The sequence below is a fragment of the Ursus arctos genome, unplaced genomic scaffold (assembly GCF_023065955.2).
Source record: "Ursus arctos isolate Adak ecotype North America unplaced genomic scaffold, UrsArc2.0 scaffold_23, whole genome shotgun sequence".
In the NCBI taxonomy this organism is placed as follows: Eukaryota; Metazoa; Chordata; class Mammalia; order Carnivora; family Ursidae; genus Ursus; species Ursus arctos.
The window spans coordinates 29,854,359-29,871,142 of NW_026622908.1; positions in this window are offsets into that span (position 1 = coordinate 29,854,359).

A 16,784-nucleotide genomic window follows, 5' to 3' on the forward strand; every position below is an offset into this window, starting at 1 on the left:
AGAAATATTCCATTGTGCATGCGCGGCAGCGTTCCCCCACCCCCACCCCACCCCCCGCTAGATGCCGCCCTCTAGTAGTGACTCTGGTTATCTGTTCTTTGATCCCAGGATTCTTATGAAAGAATGACATCAACCCCAACAGCTGCCATCTGTCTAGCACTTGCCATTGGTCTGGCGCCACACGGGTATCATGTCACCTAGCCCTCGTGTCAACCACAGACGGGGCATACAGCCAAGCCACCCATCTTACAGGCGAGGACACCGAAGCCTAGAGAGGCTCCATAGAGCTAGGATGTGGACCCGAATTCCTCCCCCACCCCGAATTTCAGCTCAGATTCTTCTCCCGGTTATCCAGCACTTCTTCTGCAGGTACTGCGTGCTGAGCCCTGCGCAGACGCAGTTGTGTTAAATCCTCAGACCATCCCTGTGAGGATGGTACTACTGTTAACCCATTTCACAGATGAGGCTACTGAGGTTCCACAAGCTTCAACAGCTTGCCCCCAGATACATCACTAAAGCAGCAGGGCAGGAGCTTGAACACGCTTCTTTCTCAGATCCAAACCCACGGTCTCCACCTCTTCCGTGTGCACAGGAGGGGCTCCCGGTGACCTTTTGCTCGCTGGGCTAGAGAGGAAGGGCACCAGGGTGCAGGGCGAAAGCAGCCCCATAGGGAAAACAGAGGCAAAGCCTTCTTTCAAAGCACCCCAAAGGAACCAGTTGTCTCCACCAAACTGATGAAAAATAGAGCCTGCCAGCCTGTCTGCCCAGCAGCCACGCCGAGATCGGAAACCACTTCCAGCAAGCCGGGTCTCTTCTGCTATTTATCTGTCTGCACTGTTCATCTGCCATGGATTTGCAAGGGCCCTTCCTGAACCCCTCTGGTGCCTGTCTGGCAGGGTAGCTGGCTCTTTGCCTCCATCACCCCTGGGGTTCTCCCCCACGTGACCGTAAGGCAGCCCTGCACCAGCTGCCTGCTCGGTGGTCTCCGAACCTGGATCCTGCATTAGTGGCACTGGGGGGCCTTAGTCTCCCTCTGCTCCCCACTGCACCTCTGACAATGTGGGGGCCGTGGAAGTTCTGGACCAAGTGGCTGGAACGCTGGTGGAACTCCTGCCCCTCCACTCACGCTCTGCCCTCCCTGCCCCAGGGGGTCAATCTCTAGGAATCGTGTCTCAGGCTCCCCTACTCTCCATGGTGGTTAGGAGACCCTGGCAGGAGACCAGAGTGGGAGGAGAGAGGGTTTGGGGTGTTTCCACCCAGGTTCGGCTGTGCCCTGATGTGGGGGGCCCCTCTCACACCCCAGTCCTTGTGGGGTTCTCTTCCCTGGTGCCTTCAGGCCTAGGGAGGTAACGTCCCCCTGCTGCGGCTGGTTCTAAGGTGTCTCCGCAGGCATTCCTCGTTTGCGCTTCAGTGAAGTCCCTGCATTCAGCCCTTCCTCAACGTCCCAGCTGGTAGGATTTCTGGCTCCTTCCAAGATCCCAAGTGATCCACAGAAACTCCTGGCTGCATGAAACACAAGCCATGGACAGAAATCGAAGCTCTCAGGGTAAAGCTGCCAGGGACCCAGGACAGAGTCATGTTCATTCCTGGTTAGAGGACACATGTCACGGTCCGTCTGCCACTCACCTTAGGTGGAATGTCTTTTCTTGATGGACAAACATGGATGCTGTTATAGCAACACTCTCTTGACAGCTGCTTTGTCTAGAAAGGTCTGAGGCTGGATTTGCACCTTCTGGATGGGAGACAGAACCTTCTGATGGGGAGGAGTCTTGGGTCACACAGCCCCCCACCGGGGCAATAGCCTTCCAGCATCCCTGGCTAGGCTGTGACCACAGACCTCAGGGAGCACCTCCGTGGGCGTGCTTTGCCTGCGTGTGATAGCAAGACCAATGAAAAGAGCTTGAATAGCTAGAAACGTCTTACCTCACCCAGAATGAGCAGTTGGAGGGTTGGCACAGTCATCGGCTCAGTGGAAGGAGGGCCCACAGCTGGCTTCTCAACTACCCTCTTGGCTTTCCCCTCATGGTCACAAGGTGGCTGCCACGGCTCCAGAAATGTTTAGGATTACCTGTGCACTGGTTTTCAACTGCGCTCTGAGGAACCCCTGGAGGCTAGGAGTGTGGAGCCAGAGCGGCCGTGCCATGTTTACCTGACTGATCTGCGTGTTGGTTTCTGCATCTATAAATTAATCTAAAATCTGCATCTAAAAATAATAATAGTAACTATCCACGAGGTTATTTTTAGAGTTAAATTAGAAAATCCACGTGAAGTGCTTAACACAGAGCCTGGCACAGAGGAAAGGCTCAAACCTTGTTGGCTAGTGTTATTGTTATTTATTATTTTATATAAGATATTTGAAATAAAAGTTCAGGGGCTAAAGCAGTTTCAAATGATTGGTCTTAGAGAGGGGCCAGGGGCCAAAGACTTGTGACCTGGCAACCAGGTGCCCCAGGGCAAACCCCAGCCTCCTCTTGCAGAATAGTCCTACCCATATGGGGCTCTTATGCCAACTTAAAGAACACCCCCAGCCCTGGGGCTGCATCCCCATGCCAGGGCACGTGACTGGGGGTCCGTCAGCCCAGTCTCAGCTCCCAGCTGCTCCTTGAGTTGGGGGCCCTTGCGCAGGGCACAGCCCGCCCATCTTCTGGGGTTTGGTTGGGTGGAGGTCACACAGCACCCCGCTTGTCCAGGGTGGTTGTGACTTGATATGGTGGTGAGGGAGCCAGGGTTTGGGACCTTCGTGTCCTTGTGAGGAGGGGTGAAACCGTAGGTCCAGTGAGGTGACGGGCCGGAAGTCACAGGTGATGGGGGTCGAGGGGCTGGGGAGGGGCCAGCAGGAGCCTGGGAAGGCCAGTGGGGAAGAGCTCTTGCCTGACCCCAGGGAGCCGGGGTGTCCAACTGCCACCCTCCACTGGGCCTCACCTCAGGGCTGACAGACCCACCTGCCACGGCCTTTTAGATGAGGCCTTTGACCCCTCGTTCCATCCAGGCTGCTGGACAAAGGGCGGTCTGGGAAGGGAAGCAGGAATGGAAAGGCCCCCCTACCTCCACCGGCGGCCCAGCCTCCCATCCACCCTCTCCAAAACGTCCAGAGAGCCGTCCTCCCCTCCTTCATGACCTGCAGTTCTAGAAACCAGATGTTGCTCTCTGGGTACTTTCTAGCCCTCTCTGGATGGGTTCCTTCGCCAGTGCTCACGCAAGATTTTCCAGACGTGCCTGATTATAAGAATCACCTGAGGCGATTGGAGTCACATAGCCATTGAGATCAAGGGAGGGAGTGGGCTATGGATCCCTTCTGACCCCGGGGCTAGATGCTGTGTGACCTCAGGCTAATGACTTAACTTCTCGGATTCCTTCTGAGACAAAATGGTGCCAATAGAGTACCTACCTCAGTGGGTCATTGTGAAGCCCAAGACCAAGCAGAGGAAACTTGTCACCTGCCGGGCAAGCATCAGGAGATGGCAGTGACTGTTATTCTTTTGTTGTTATTATTAATATCTGGGTGAACCCACGCCACACTAGGACCTGATTGAAGGGGGTGGGGGCCACAGAGCACCTACACCAGCCTCAAGGCCTACATTTTCCCCCTCCCATGGCCCCAGGATGAGAGTTTGGCCCTGTTTGCCCTTAGGGTCTGTTAATGCCATTAACTCTGGGGTCACACCCGTCCTGCCACACTCCACACGTCCCTTCCCCAGAGCCCCATTAGACAGCGTCTGCTTCTCCCGTCAGTGCTGCCCCACGTGCTGCCTCCTTTGGGGGGGGGGTGGGGAGTCAGTCCCACTTCAGGTGATGAACGGAGAGCTGCTGCAGGCCCTGGGGTGGGGGTGGGGGCGGGACAGGGAGTAGGTTGGGGGTGGGGCTCAGCTTGGACGGTTACCAGTCCAGGTTCTGCCCTTGGTGTTGGGCCAGCTGCGGAGCCCTGAACTCTCACCTGGGCTTTGCGGAGTTTGGGATGGGTTGCTGAGTGAGGAGCGCAAGGTAGGGGATATCAAGAGTCCCTGACAAGCCTCCACCTTCCTTCCCTTGGTCTGAGAGTAAGGGGTCCCAAGATCCAGAAACCAGATGTCTTCACAGCTCCACAGCACACGCCGGGTCTGAGGAGTCGCCCCACTGCCTCACCCCTGGTTGGATTTCGACAGGGAGAAGGACAGCCGGGAGGCAGCAGTGCTGGGTTAGCCTTGCTGCTGGGGCATGTTCAGACTCGACTTTCTCATCTGTACAATGGGGTCACAAAGCCCCCCAGGCGGACTCCCGGGAGGATGCATCCCACGGCCGGGGGATGGCACCCAGCAGGTCTCCTCTGGTGGGGAGCCCTCTTCTTCACACCCGCACCACACAAACCCCAGTCCGGGAGAACACCATGCGGTCCCCAGCCTCCCCCGCCCCCGTGCTGGCTTCCCCGGGCCCTCAGTCCTCAGCCCCACTCAGAAGTAAAGTTTCCCAGTGGCCATTTGAGTTACAGCCAGCATTGCAGCTGGATTTTTTCCCCCCTACTTAACCTCAAAATGGTTTCTATTCACCCGACTATTTCATTCATTTCATTCAGTCCAATAGGAACTTACTGAATACCCCCCCCACACGAGGCCCTCGGTTGTCATCTTTACAAACCTTTACTCGTTACACCGGACGGCTTCCTACAAGGCGAGTACCTTTATTATTCCCATTTGAAGATATGAGGTTAGAGGGCTTGCCCACGGCTCCCACGGTGAACAGCAGAGGGGGAACTTGAACCCAGAACCCAGACTGGCTGATGCCGAAGCCTGGTTCTCGGTGACCCACTCTGCCTTCATGAGATCGGATGCAGTCCCCCCCTGTAAAGACCTGCAAGGCTTGGAGTTTGGAAAGCTACACGCATTGCCTCTGAGGTCAGACCCGACCTCACCGCTGCTCTGGTCTGCGGGTCCTAGCCAGCTGATTTTCCCTTTGGCTACCAGTATGATTTTCACAATTCTGAACTACTCCCATGGTCTGGACCTCTTCCTTATGCTGGAGACAGATCCTTGGGTTGAGAATTTCCACAGTAAGGTGAAAGATCAGAGGGACATGTCCTCTTTGCTCCCACCCCTGCCCGGAGCTGTAGAAGTTACAAGCCCTCTGCGGGGACAGTGGAGAAGAGGGGAGCCGGACCTCTCGTGAGTCCACGAGCCACCATTCCTGCCATGTTTTTAGGATGCAGAGGAGGCAGAGGGAAAGCGTGCTTACCTGCCTGCGCCCTCAGACTTCCAAGCCTCCCGTTGGACAGGGGGCGAGCAACATGGGCAGAGTCAGACCGCCCGGGTTCAAATCCCAGCTTTGCCACTTACTAGCTGTGTGACCTCGGGCAAGTCCCATCGCCTGGCTGTGCCTTAGTGTCCCCATCCGTAAAATGGAGAGAATAGTGGCACTTCCCTCATAAAACTATTGTGAGGGATCATTGAATTTGTGCCCAGCGAGGAGTTATTCACCGTCCGCTCTCTGGTGCGGGGGCAACAGACCCCCTGGGCATCTCTCTGATGCTGGCCTAAACAGAGGCTCTGCAGGTCCAACTGAGACAAGGTGATGTGTGTCCACGAGCTTCGTGGAGCCCCCCGGCCATCTGGAGACCGCTCTGGCTTCAGCGATATCTCTCCATCAAATACGGGTTCTTACTCAGAACTGGGCCTGACCAAAGCCCAGGGAATTGTGCTCCTGCTTTTCCTCTCAAGCTTCAGATTTTGCTTCCTGTTTCCTGCCATCACCGTCACGGTGGTGAAAAGAGTCCTGGATTTAGACTCAAGTCGTGGCCTCCAAGCAGACTTCCCGACACCCGGGTTGGTTCTCTTCCCTCTCCACTGGGCTGACTCCAAACCTGCATGATGGGGACTCCCCGTTCTTACCCCGGTGGGGTGGGCTTCTCTGCCAGGGCCCCCTCCCACTGTACCCTCTCGAAACAACAAACTGACACCTTGCTCTTTCCCACCTTTATGCCTCTCCTCATTCTTAGAGCTCCCTTTCTCCTTTTGTGCGTTCATCACCTTTCTAGACTTGCTCAGCTCGGGGGCCGTCTCCTCCTTCAAACCTTTCCTCAATTGCACAGAGAAGACATAGGCTCAAGATACACTCAGGATTCTGTTGGTTGCAAGTGACAGAAGTGCAAATCAAACCAGGTGAAACCATAACGGGACCTCTTTATTCGTGTATTGAAAATGTCAGCATGCTGGGCTTCAGGCACGGTTGGATCCAGGGGTCATAACTATGCTCCTTGCATTCAGTTCTGGCTGTCTCTCAGTTCTGCTTCCCTCTGGGCTGGGGCTTCTCACCCAGAGGCCAGAGAGCCCCTGGCACGTCCAGGCTGACATGTTACATGCTCTTGGCAATCTTGGTGGAAGTGCAACTTCCCTTTTCTGAGTTAAATTCCAGAAGGGTTTGGGTGGTTTTTTTTGTTTTGTTTTGTTTTGTTTTGTTTTGTTTTTTCCTATATTAGACCTAGAGTCACAGGTCCAGTTGGATTAGTCATGATCCTTCCTGCATGACACCTTCTTGTCATGGGTTCATGAACACTTCTCCTTTGTTTGTTTATTTATATAAATAAACACTTGGGACCTGATCATTCAAGAGGAGAGTCAGAACATTTATTTTAAAATGTGCACGTCTGTGGGCTTCTCTCCTATTCTACTGTCAGCCCCCCTCTATCCAAGAAAGCCACCAGAGAGAAATTCATTTGTTATTACTTTCAAAGCATATACATGTATTTCTTTCATGGAAAAAAGAGTTCGAGAAAAAAACTTCAAGCCAGATAAGTGTAGGTACATCGACAGAATGAGTAGCAATTGGTCCGTGTGTGCTGCCTTGGAAAGGTGTCCCCAACACATTATCTAGAGTAAAGACGAGTTGTAGAACAGTATTGATAGCATATGATCTAAGTTTGGTAAAAGAAAAAAAATAAGCGAGTGGATGGGGTGTTCGGCAACAATGTGGAGAAGGCACACGGGGAGTTCTGAGTGACGGCAGCGGCCTCTGGTTCGCAGGAGAGAACAGAGACGCCGCACTCCGTACTGCGTGGAGCCCTCTTGACAGTCAGTGTGCCTTAGCCATAAAGCGAAAATGTGGAAAGAAGGAAATAAATGTGAAGCAACTGTGATTTTTTAAAAAGATTTTATGTATTTATTTGGGGAGGGCAGGGGCAGAGAGAGAGAGGGAGAAGCAGACTCCCCGCGGGGCTGGATTCCAGGCCCCTGGGATCACAACCCGAGCCGAAGGCAGATGCCTAACCATCTGAGCCACCCAGGTGCCCCAGCAAATGTGATGGTTTTTATTCCCATCAGGAAGGAGTGTGACACCCAGAACCATGCTCCCCGCCCTGCCCTGCCCTTCCCGTCTGCCTGGACTTGCGCAGGAATTCCCACTCGCCCCCCAGGAGATGGGATGGTAGACGTGATCCATTTCTGGCTGGGCCTTACATCCCAGTGGCCTCTGTTGAGGGGTCCTGAAGGTGGGGCTAAAGTCATCCTGAGCAATTTCCTGACTCAGAGATGAGCTGGCTCCTGAGCCAAAAAAGCCTTGTGCTTTGCTGTCTCCATGGCAAGTTCTGTAACTGAGAGCAGACAGGTCCAGGTGGGCCCAAGCAAGACATCCTCTGTGAGTGGTGATGTGAGGGGTATCAGAGAGCACCCCCAACAGCACGTCTCCAGGTATTCATTCATTCACCCACCGAGTGTGTGCTGAGCTCCCAACAATATTAGCTCAATTCTCACCACTTCATAAGTGTTCTGCAAACTGGTTCTCCATCCCCTCATACCCGACACCATCTTTTTATGTTAAAATTATGTAATATCCTCTTTAAAACTCCGAAATGACTCCCTTGGATCCTGTAACCTATCTACACACATGATTTTTTAAATAACCATATAAAATGCCCCAACTAGGATATAAAGGAGATGTATAAAGAAACTTATATGAAATCGAATCTGTCGGAACAAGTACGCATTCAGGCCCAGCTGCTCCGGAAGACATAAGGAAGGTGTCAGGAGCTCGAGCCCGGCGCAGACCCCTCACAAGGGTGACGGCTACAGGTGCACAGGAACGTGGGGCGCAGAGTGGGGACGCCACCACTCCCACAGTGTCTCCGTCCAAAACTGTGAGCAGTTCCTGGCACGTTCCAAATAGAGCTAAATACAGACTTCTCGTTTTTGTCTTTACTCAGTTGCACTTCTGGAAAATTCAGTGTTTATTCTAACTGTGCAAAATGCTTGATATTCTATGTAAAGCAGAGCCGGAGTCTAGAGTCCTATCATTATAAACATCTTTTCTCCCCTGCATGCATGTCTAGCAGGACACGTGGCAGTCATGTGGGTTATGGAGCGATTCCCCACTGGGCGGGACTCTTCCCCTCTTTGCTCATCCCTGCCTTCCCCGGTCCACTGCCCACTCAATCCAGCGGTTCTCCCCAATTGACCCCACTGTTGGGAGGATCCAGAATGCCCCCGTCCATTTCCAAAACATCCCCTGGGGTCATGCCACCCAATGATTCATGCCATTGAATCATCTCAACAAGCTGATATAAGAGATACTAACATATCCCCATTTTACAGATGAGGAAACTGAGGCCATGCAGGTGGGAGCTGCTGAGCTGGGACCCCTACCTGAGTTTGTCTTAAGTCTACCCAGTTTGCTCCACTGCTTTCCCTCCTGTCTCTCAGCCTGGGCTGGCACCCGGGACACAGATATGGAAAGGCATCCCTCCAGAGAGGACACTGACCCCTCCACGTCAGCATGTCGAGACAACGGACAGGGGCACATGTGAGGTGCCGGGGACCTGCGGCGCAGGGGTGATCACAGAGTAAGAGCTCAACAAGAATGAGGCGGATGCACGGTGGGGGGATGGCATTTGGGGCGGGGGAAAGGCCCGAGTAAAGGCGTAGAGGACAAGGGAGCTTGCTGTGCTTCTTGTGAGGGGCAAGGTGAGGGGGTGGCAGGGACCTGGGCTTGCACGGGAGGCTGTGATGTCACCGTGACATGACCGAGAGGCCTGGCGAAGCACCGTGGTTCTAGTTGGGTCTAATGGGGAGCCGTGGGAGTTTTGTGAGCAGGGTATCTCCACGAAGGTGTTGGTTCCAGAACAATCCCTGGGAACAGAGAGGAAGATGGGGACATGAGCTATGGGACCAGGGAGGGGTGTCTGCCATCTGGGCTGGGGATGCAGGTGGCAGTGTGATGGCAGAGCCGTTTCAGAGACAGAGGTCTCAGCCTCGCGACCGAGGGGCTGGGAGGCCCGACGGGGAGCAGCCTCGAATGACCGGGGACAGCAGGTAATGGCTGGAGGGGAAGCCAAGTCAGGCAGGACTAGTCTGGATCAGGACATTGTGATGGTGAACTCTTTCTCCTCCCGGTGCCTCACCCCGTGGTCATCCTTCAAGTCACAGGGGGTCATGGGCACTTCTCCCTGAGCCCCCGGTGGGAAAGGGAGCTGTCGGGCTCTTAGTGGGAGCCCAGGGTCGGGGTGGGGTTGGGGGTGTCTGTGGGCCTTTCCCCCACCTGCTGCAAGAGGACGGTGGGAGGGAGCTCCTCTATCCTTGCTCCGTGTGCGTGCATGCGTGTGTGTGTGTGTGTGTGTGTGTGTGTACACGTTTGTATGTGTGTGCCTGTGTGTGTCTGTGTTTCTGTGTGTGTATGTGTATGCCTGTGTGTGTGCCTCTGTGTGTCTCTGTGTGTGCCTGTGTGTGCCTGTGTGTGCCTGTGCGTGTCTGTGTGTGTGCCTCTGTGTGTGTGTGTGTCTTTGTATATTGCTGTGTGTGTCTGTGTGTCTGTCTCTGTGCGTGCGTATCTCTGTGTGTGTGGGGAGGTGTTGGGGGTGGCAGCGGGGAGGCAGCCCGGGTCTTTCCTGGAAGCCAGAGGCAGGAGACCAGAGGCAGACAATTCCCAGGCCCAGGGGAGGAAGTGCCAGACCTGAGCTCAGCAGTTTGGAGAGGCGCCTGCTACCCCACCCCTGCCCGTGCCCTGCCCGAGGTCCTGCAGGTCTGGCCAGCACCCCCTCTCCCCTCCCCACACAGCTCCTCAGAGGATTCTGTGCTTTAACGCTAGAAGCTAACCGCCCTTGGCTATGCTGTGACTTCCACTGTCTCCCTTAACCCCACACCAGCTCTGGGACCTATCTCCCAGATGGGGAAACTGAGGCCAAGGGAGGCTGTGACTCACCCAGGGATACAGACTAGGCAGAGGCAACATATACCGTCATCGCCATCCCAGCCCCATGTGCGGGCGTCCCTTACCTGGGCCCCCTGCAGTGGCAGAGGGACCTGGCCGGATGGGGGCCCTTCAGCCCTAGAACGGTCTGCCTTGACCCAGAACCTCCAAGAACCTTGCTCCCACCATCACAAACCCTCTCAGGAGGGCCCGCCTTTTTCTCCCTATGTCCTTGGGCAGAAAATGCACCAGGGGGCAGATAAGGAGAAAGCAGGGGGAGGCCTCTGTGGACTGGGGGCTTTGGCCGCCCACACACGGGGCAGAAGAATAGAAGGAAATGGCCAGAGAGAGGCAAGTGTCTGCGGGGGTGGGGGCAGAGAGGTTATCGTCTATAAATAACCCTATCTCCAGGGTCCCTCCAGGAGAGGCACAGAAGGGGGTCAGGCCAGAAGGTCTGGTCTCCGAGGCCAGGGGTGGGGCCAGTGGTCATTAGTGTTGGCCTGCGATTTGGATCAAAGGGCCAGAGGATAATGGCCTGACCCAAGATCCGCCCCCCTGCCTCCTGCTAGAGGTAGCTGCTCTGACCCTATAGCTGGCCAGGCAGATGGTGTATTCTCGAATCTTCCACACATTCTTGGATCCATTCATGCATCCACCCATTCACTCAGTCATGCCCGCATTCAACCGTCCCTTCACCCCACCCCCTCATCTATCCATCTACCTACCCTGCCCTCCCTGCCGCTGAGCCTCCCCACTGGCTGTTCCTTCTGTCCACCACGCATTCCGTCCCTCTTCACCTTGCTCCCTGGGCCGTTAGGTCCCAGCCTAGATGCACCATTCTCCGGGAAGCCTTGTCAGACCCTCAAGGCCGGGAGAAGGAGTGTGCCCGGGGACTCCCACCGCCCTGGCCTTCCCTTTCTGTGGCTCTTAATCCCGATTCTCCTTGTGGCTTGCTTCCATCCCCAGCTGTCTGGGGGAGCTGATGTTTCTGTCCTGGGTAGCATGCACGGCAAAGCCTGGCACCTGGGAAGCACTTCATAAATTCGTTTGGCATCGTTATGTTCATATCTGTCTCCTCTCCCTCCTTCCTTCTTCCCATCTCCCTTCCAGGGCTTCCTGAACAGTGGCCTGAGCCAGGCCTGACGTTTGCCAGTGCCCTTGAGGACGGCTGAGCCTGGTGTGCAAGGAGATGAGAGGGAGGAGAGGGGAGCATGGGCTGGTGCACAAATCACATGACACTAGGGAGAAAGAGAGAGAACTCCTGGGACTCGGAGGGAGTGAGCTCTCAGTTGCGGGGGAGGGGATGGGGAGGTAATGAGGGTGGGCTTCACAGAGGAGGCGGCCCTCGAGCCAGGACCTGACTGCGTGGAGATGGCAGTAGGCGGAGACACACAGGTGGCGAAGCTCAGGATGGCGTTAAGAAGTGGGGCAGGTCTGAAGGGAGCCTTCCTGACACCAAGGAGGGCATGGGGAGAGTGAGGAAGCAATCGTGAGGTGGAGGGGGAGACAGAGAGGGAGAGACAGACAGTCAGGCAGAGAAATGAGGAGATGAGGGAGGGGAGACCAGACAACATGACAGGGACACAAAGACAGACAGTGGGCCATCCCGAGACCCCGTTCCACACCCAGTTGTGTGCTGGGGAGGTCAGAGGACGGTACAGGTGGCTGAATGTAGCACGTCCTGCCCCTGAGAGCGTGGACAGACGCCTGGCTCGTAACGTCCTCAAGACAAATGGTCATGGTCATAAGGCCTCGGGAGCCGATGACTCGTGGCTGGAGGCTGCGGCCGGTGCGCATGGTGGAAGGTATGGCCCACGAGGACAGCCGTGGCAGGGCAGCCCTGGCCCCACGGACGGAGTGCCGGAGCCAGGGCCGGAGCCCCAGGGCCTGCTGGCTGCCTGGACACCCCGGACGCAGAGGGGCTCTTCTCCAACAGAGAGGCCTCCCCGTCCAAGCCTCTGGCTGGCCTGCGCCCTCCGCCTACCCACTCGTTCCTTCCTCTCCGGGCTTCGGGAGGGAGGTGCCCTGTCTCAGAAGGGTGGGCTTCCCGAGATGAGCGGGGGCAGCAGGAGCGAGAGCCTTGAGGTCACTCGGAAGCTGAAGCTGCGGTCCCTGTGGTCTGCGGCTGGGGGCTGTCCTCGGTTCTTGCCACGTGGGCCTGTCCCGCATGGCCCTGTCCCGCGTGGCCCTGTCCCGAGTGGCCCTGTCCCATGTGGCCGCTTGCTTCCTCAAAGTCGGCAAGCCCGGAAGGCAGAAGAGTCTCCTCGCAGGATGGAACCCGCAAGCTTTTGTAACCTAATCAGGGAAATGTCATCGCGCAGCGCTGTGGTGTCCTCTTGGTCAGGAGTGGGTTACACGGTGGACAGGAAGGGTCGAGGCCATGCGCCCCGGGAACAGACCACGGGTGCCGTCTTTGAGGCCACCTGCCACACCTCTAGTTTATTGCTGTGGGAAAGCAACCATGGGGAGTTAGTCACCCAAAGTCCCAGCTAATCCGTGACAGGGCCAGGGCTTGGATGTGACTTTGCTGAATCTCCAGTCCACAGCGATACGGAGCCTAGGCTCTGACAAAAGATGGGCTCCACTGTAGGCTAGGGCTTGACCTTGGGCAAGTTAGTTACCACTTAAGCCTCAGTTTCTTCCTCTGTAAAGTGGGTAACAACAACAATAATGATATACAGCCTCATTCAGCACTTTCTGTAAGTCTTTTCAGGAATTAATTCACCTTATTCTTGCAAGCTCTTGCCGTGTGAGCCTTTCTATTCTGCCCACAGCAAATCACACCACGTCATTCCCTTACTCGAACTTGACAATGGCCTCCCCTCCCACTGGAGGTGAAAGCCAGAGCCTTCTCCCTGGCCTTGGGGGACCTGCCTGATCCGTCTCCCGCTCACTTCCTTCCAGCCACGCTGGCTCCTGGCTCTTTCTCAAACACGCCAAGCACGTTCTCCTCTTGGGCCCCTGCGTGCCTGGCTCCCCCGGCCTGGAATCCTGTTGCCCTGAGAAAGCTCTCTCTCTCTTCATGTAGGTCTCTGCTCAAGGGTCGTGTCCCAGAGAGGCCCTCCTGGACCCCATTTTAGATACCACCCTCTTTCATTTGCTATCCTCTTATCCTGCTCTTCTTGTCATCATAGTACCTGACATCATGTCCTATAAACACCGGCTTATCTATTTATTGTCTCCCTCCCTCACTGGACTGTCAACTCCATTGGACTGTCAACTCCGTGAGGCCAGGGACTTTGTTTTGTTCACCACCAGATCACTGGCACCCAGAATAATGCCTGACCTACGTAAAGGCACTTGGTAACTATTTGTTGAAAGAGAGAGAGAGAGAGAGAGAGAAAGAAAGAAAGAAAGAAAGAAAGAAAGAAAGAAAGAAAGAAAGAAAGAAAGAAAGAAAGAAAGAAAGGAAGAAAGAAGGAAGGGTGAATGAAAGCATGGCCAACCAGGGGCATGGCCGTGAAAGGCATCTCTGACCGTCCTGTCCATCTCCTGGCCTCACTTCCCCTCCACTCTTTGCCTCTCCCTCTGAGGGACCAATAAGGATAAGAAAGCATCCTCTGCGAATAGCTAAAAAGAAATCCCCCTGTTGATGCTCAGAGCAGGGACACAGTCGGCCCCCCAAAGGGCAGAAACTGCTCTGGGGCCTTCCACCTGTCAGCCCTGGCTGCCCTCAGCCACCATGCCTGATGCCGGCCCGAAGACCGGTCCATCCCACCAGCTTCCCTCACCCCCAGGAACCGCTAATTCCCTTGCTGCCAATGGCCCATTCAGCTGTCATCACTCCCGGCTGAGATGCCACCTGGTAGGCAAGACCATAAATCCAGGGACAACAGGGCACCACCACCAGCCAGGCCTCCAGGCTTTACCCAGCAGAGCAGACAGGAGCCAGGAGCCAAAGGCACATTCCTTGTCCTCCGGAGCATATTCTCCCTGAGTCCGACTAGCAGGGACTCCTCTCTGGGTTAGGATTTTTGTTTGTAAAGTAGTATCTCTTTTATGGTCTTTTGATTTTGTGTAAACAATTCAGTCCGGTGGAGTAGAGGCTTCAGTCGTCGTAGCGACGGAGAACACAAGAATAAACAACGCGAATGTGAATCCAAAGTCCAACAGCTCATGTTTACGGAGCTGTCACGGGTGTTCCGCGCTCCCGTGTGTCCCCTTGAAGTTCATGTTGAAGTCCTAGCCTCCAGCGCCTCAGAACGGGACTGTCTTGAGAGACACAGTCTTTGAAGAGGTATTTAATGTAAAAATAAGTTATTAGAATGGGCCCTAAGCCAATATGACTGATGTCCTTATAGGAACAGGAGATTAGGCGATTAGGACATAGACATGCATGGACGGTGTGAGGACACAGGGAGAGGCGGCCATCGGCAAGCCAAGGGCAGAGGCCTCAGAAGAAACCCTGCCCACACTTTGACCTTGGACGTCTAGTCTCCAGAATTCTGAGAAAATAAATTTCTGTTGTTTAAGTTGGTCAGTCTGTGGCCCTTTCTTATGGCAGCCCAAGCAGACGAAGATGCCAGGCATGGAGCTAGGGCCTAGGTGCAATTGCATCCAATGGGATGCAAGGAGAAATCTGAGAGCTGCTTCTAGAAGGTTCTTCTGCCTCTTAAAAAGGAACAGCAGGAGGAAGAGGCCCACCCTCTTTCTGGACTTCTATTTCTATGAGGAAATAAAACTCCCCTAGACTTTAGGCCGCTTTCTGTTGGGCTCCTTGTGCTTCGTATCCACACTGATGTGGCACCCAAGGATGGAGGGAGGCCCTGGTCACTGCTGAGGCTCAGACAGGTGGAGACGTGTCCCAGATCACCCAAGTGAGTGGGTTGCTGAGACTTGGGCCCGTCTTTCCACTCCAAAGTTCAAGCCCTTGACATTTTGGGTGGGACACGATCTCTGTAATCTGAAACCATTTGACCTCCCAGCTGCCAAAGGAGGCAAGGAGGACACACTAGGCCCGGAAGTGGATGCCTGATGGAAGCGGTCATGGGCTCAGGGAGACCCAGGACTTGATCAGAGCCTGGATGGACGAGGCTGCCTCCAGAGGCCGTGAGCCTCAGTTTCCCTGTAATGCACAATACAAATGACAATAGCGCCCACCTCTTTGGCTTGTCGTAGGGTTTACTGAGAAAAATACAAAATGTGCGGCGAGCAGCACAGGCCCTAGCTACGACAGGACTGCGACATCCCTCTCTCCTCCGTGTCCTCCAGGCCCAACTTGGGCCCAGCCTCCGTCCTCCTGGATCAGCACCTCAGCTGCAAATTGGCTTTGGAAATAGCTCGTAGCCCTTCGATGACAGGGATTCGTCTCCGGGAGCAAAGCCGCTCTGCGATGTAGCATATTGAACCCCAGGAGCTCCACAGGCAGGGTCGGAATTCAGGGCAACGGTCGCTCTGCGTTCCCCGCACAGCCGGCCAGGCCCCTTGCTGTCTCCTCACCGTGTCAGCCTGGCTGATCGGCGCTGGTCGCTGGGCCAGGGTTACAAGAGGTGCGGCTGGAGATGGTGGCCCTCCCTACCGCTGCTGTTTATCCAGCGCCCACCGTGCTCATCGCCTCCTTCACTCGTGCCACCCGCCTAGTGGGAGGTACCCTGGCCCAGAAGAGGAGACTGAGGTTCAGAGTGGCCAGGTCATTTTTCCACCGTAAGCAGCCTCATCATAAGCTCGCCCCAGACCTCTCTAGATTCAGAGCCTGCAGTTTTTCCACTCTCCCACGCACGCTGGAAAGCAGTCACTTTAGTTCTCTTCTAAGAATCCCGTTCACACCCCTTGCACAGAAAATGCTTTGGGGAAAGGTCGGTCTAGAGAAGGGGAATGTGGGAGAGAGGCTATCCGGAACCTTCAGCACAAACCCACCCAGACAAGGCCGCTTCCTCACCAGGAGGGCCCGGGGAGAGCGGAGAACCGGAAGTGGATGGACTCTGGACTTTGAAAGTCTCATCAGGGTGGGAGGCACTCAGGTCCTGGGAGGGTAGATCTGCGGGGAGAGGGGGTGGGGGGAGACAAAAAGATCATCTCCGCCCATGCTTCCAGCCAGAAGGAATTCTCCAGGCTGCGGGAGGGGAGACAAGGAGAGAACAGTGAGGGAGCTGACGCAGGCCCGGCTGTGAGGGTCCAGGGCAGAAAGTGGAAAGCTCTCTGGACCCCACGCAGCCACTGAACTACGTCAGGGAATTGGGAGTTGGCAAAACTGCGGGGAGAGCTGGAGCAGGACCGTCAAGGGGGCTGCCGGGACTTGGGTTGGGGAGACCATAACCATCTCTGTGATTTGGGCCCGCGGTCCCCACAGCTGCCACCCCCGTGAGGCTGGTGGCCGCCTCTTCTCGTCTTCCCTCCATACCTTGCGCGGGCGCCCTGACCTGCAGAGAGCCGCAGGCCCCGGAATCCCAGCCGCGGGGGAGTCTGGGAATCTGATTTTGTGGCTTTCCAACTTGCCTCCAAGGAAGGAGATGGAGAGAGCCCATCTGAGAATCTGTCACATCAGCTGACAGGAGGTTAAGCCTGTGGGGGTTTAGGCTTTTCACAGATCAGAATGTCCGGAGGGAGGGATGGCTGGTGTTGGGCTAATGTCATGACAACGTGATGGCAGTCAGAGCGGCCAGCCTCTCTGATCCTCTTGACTTTTCCCTTATGGTGGCAAG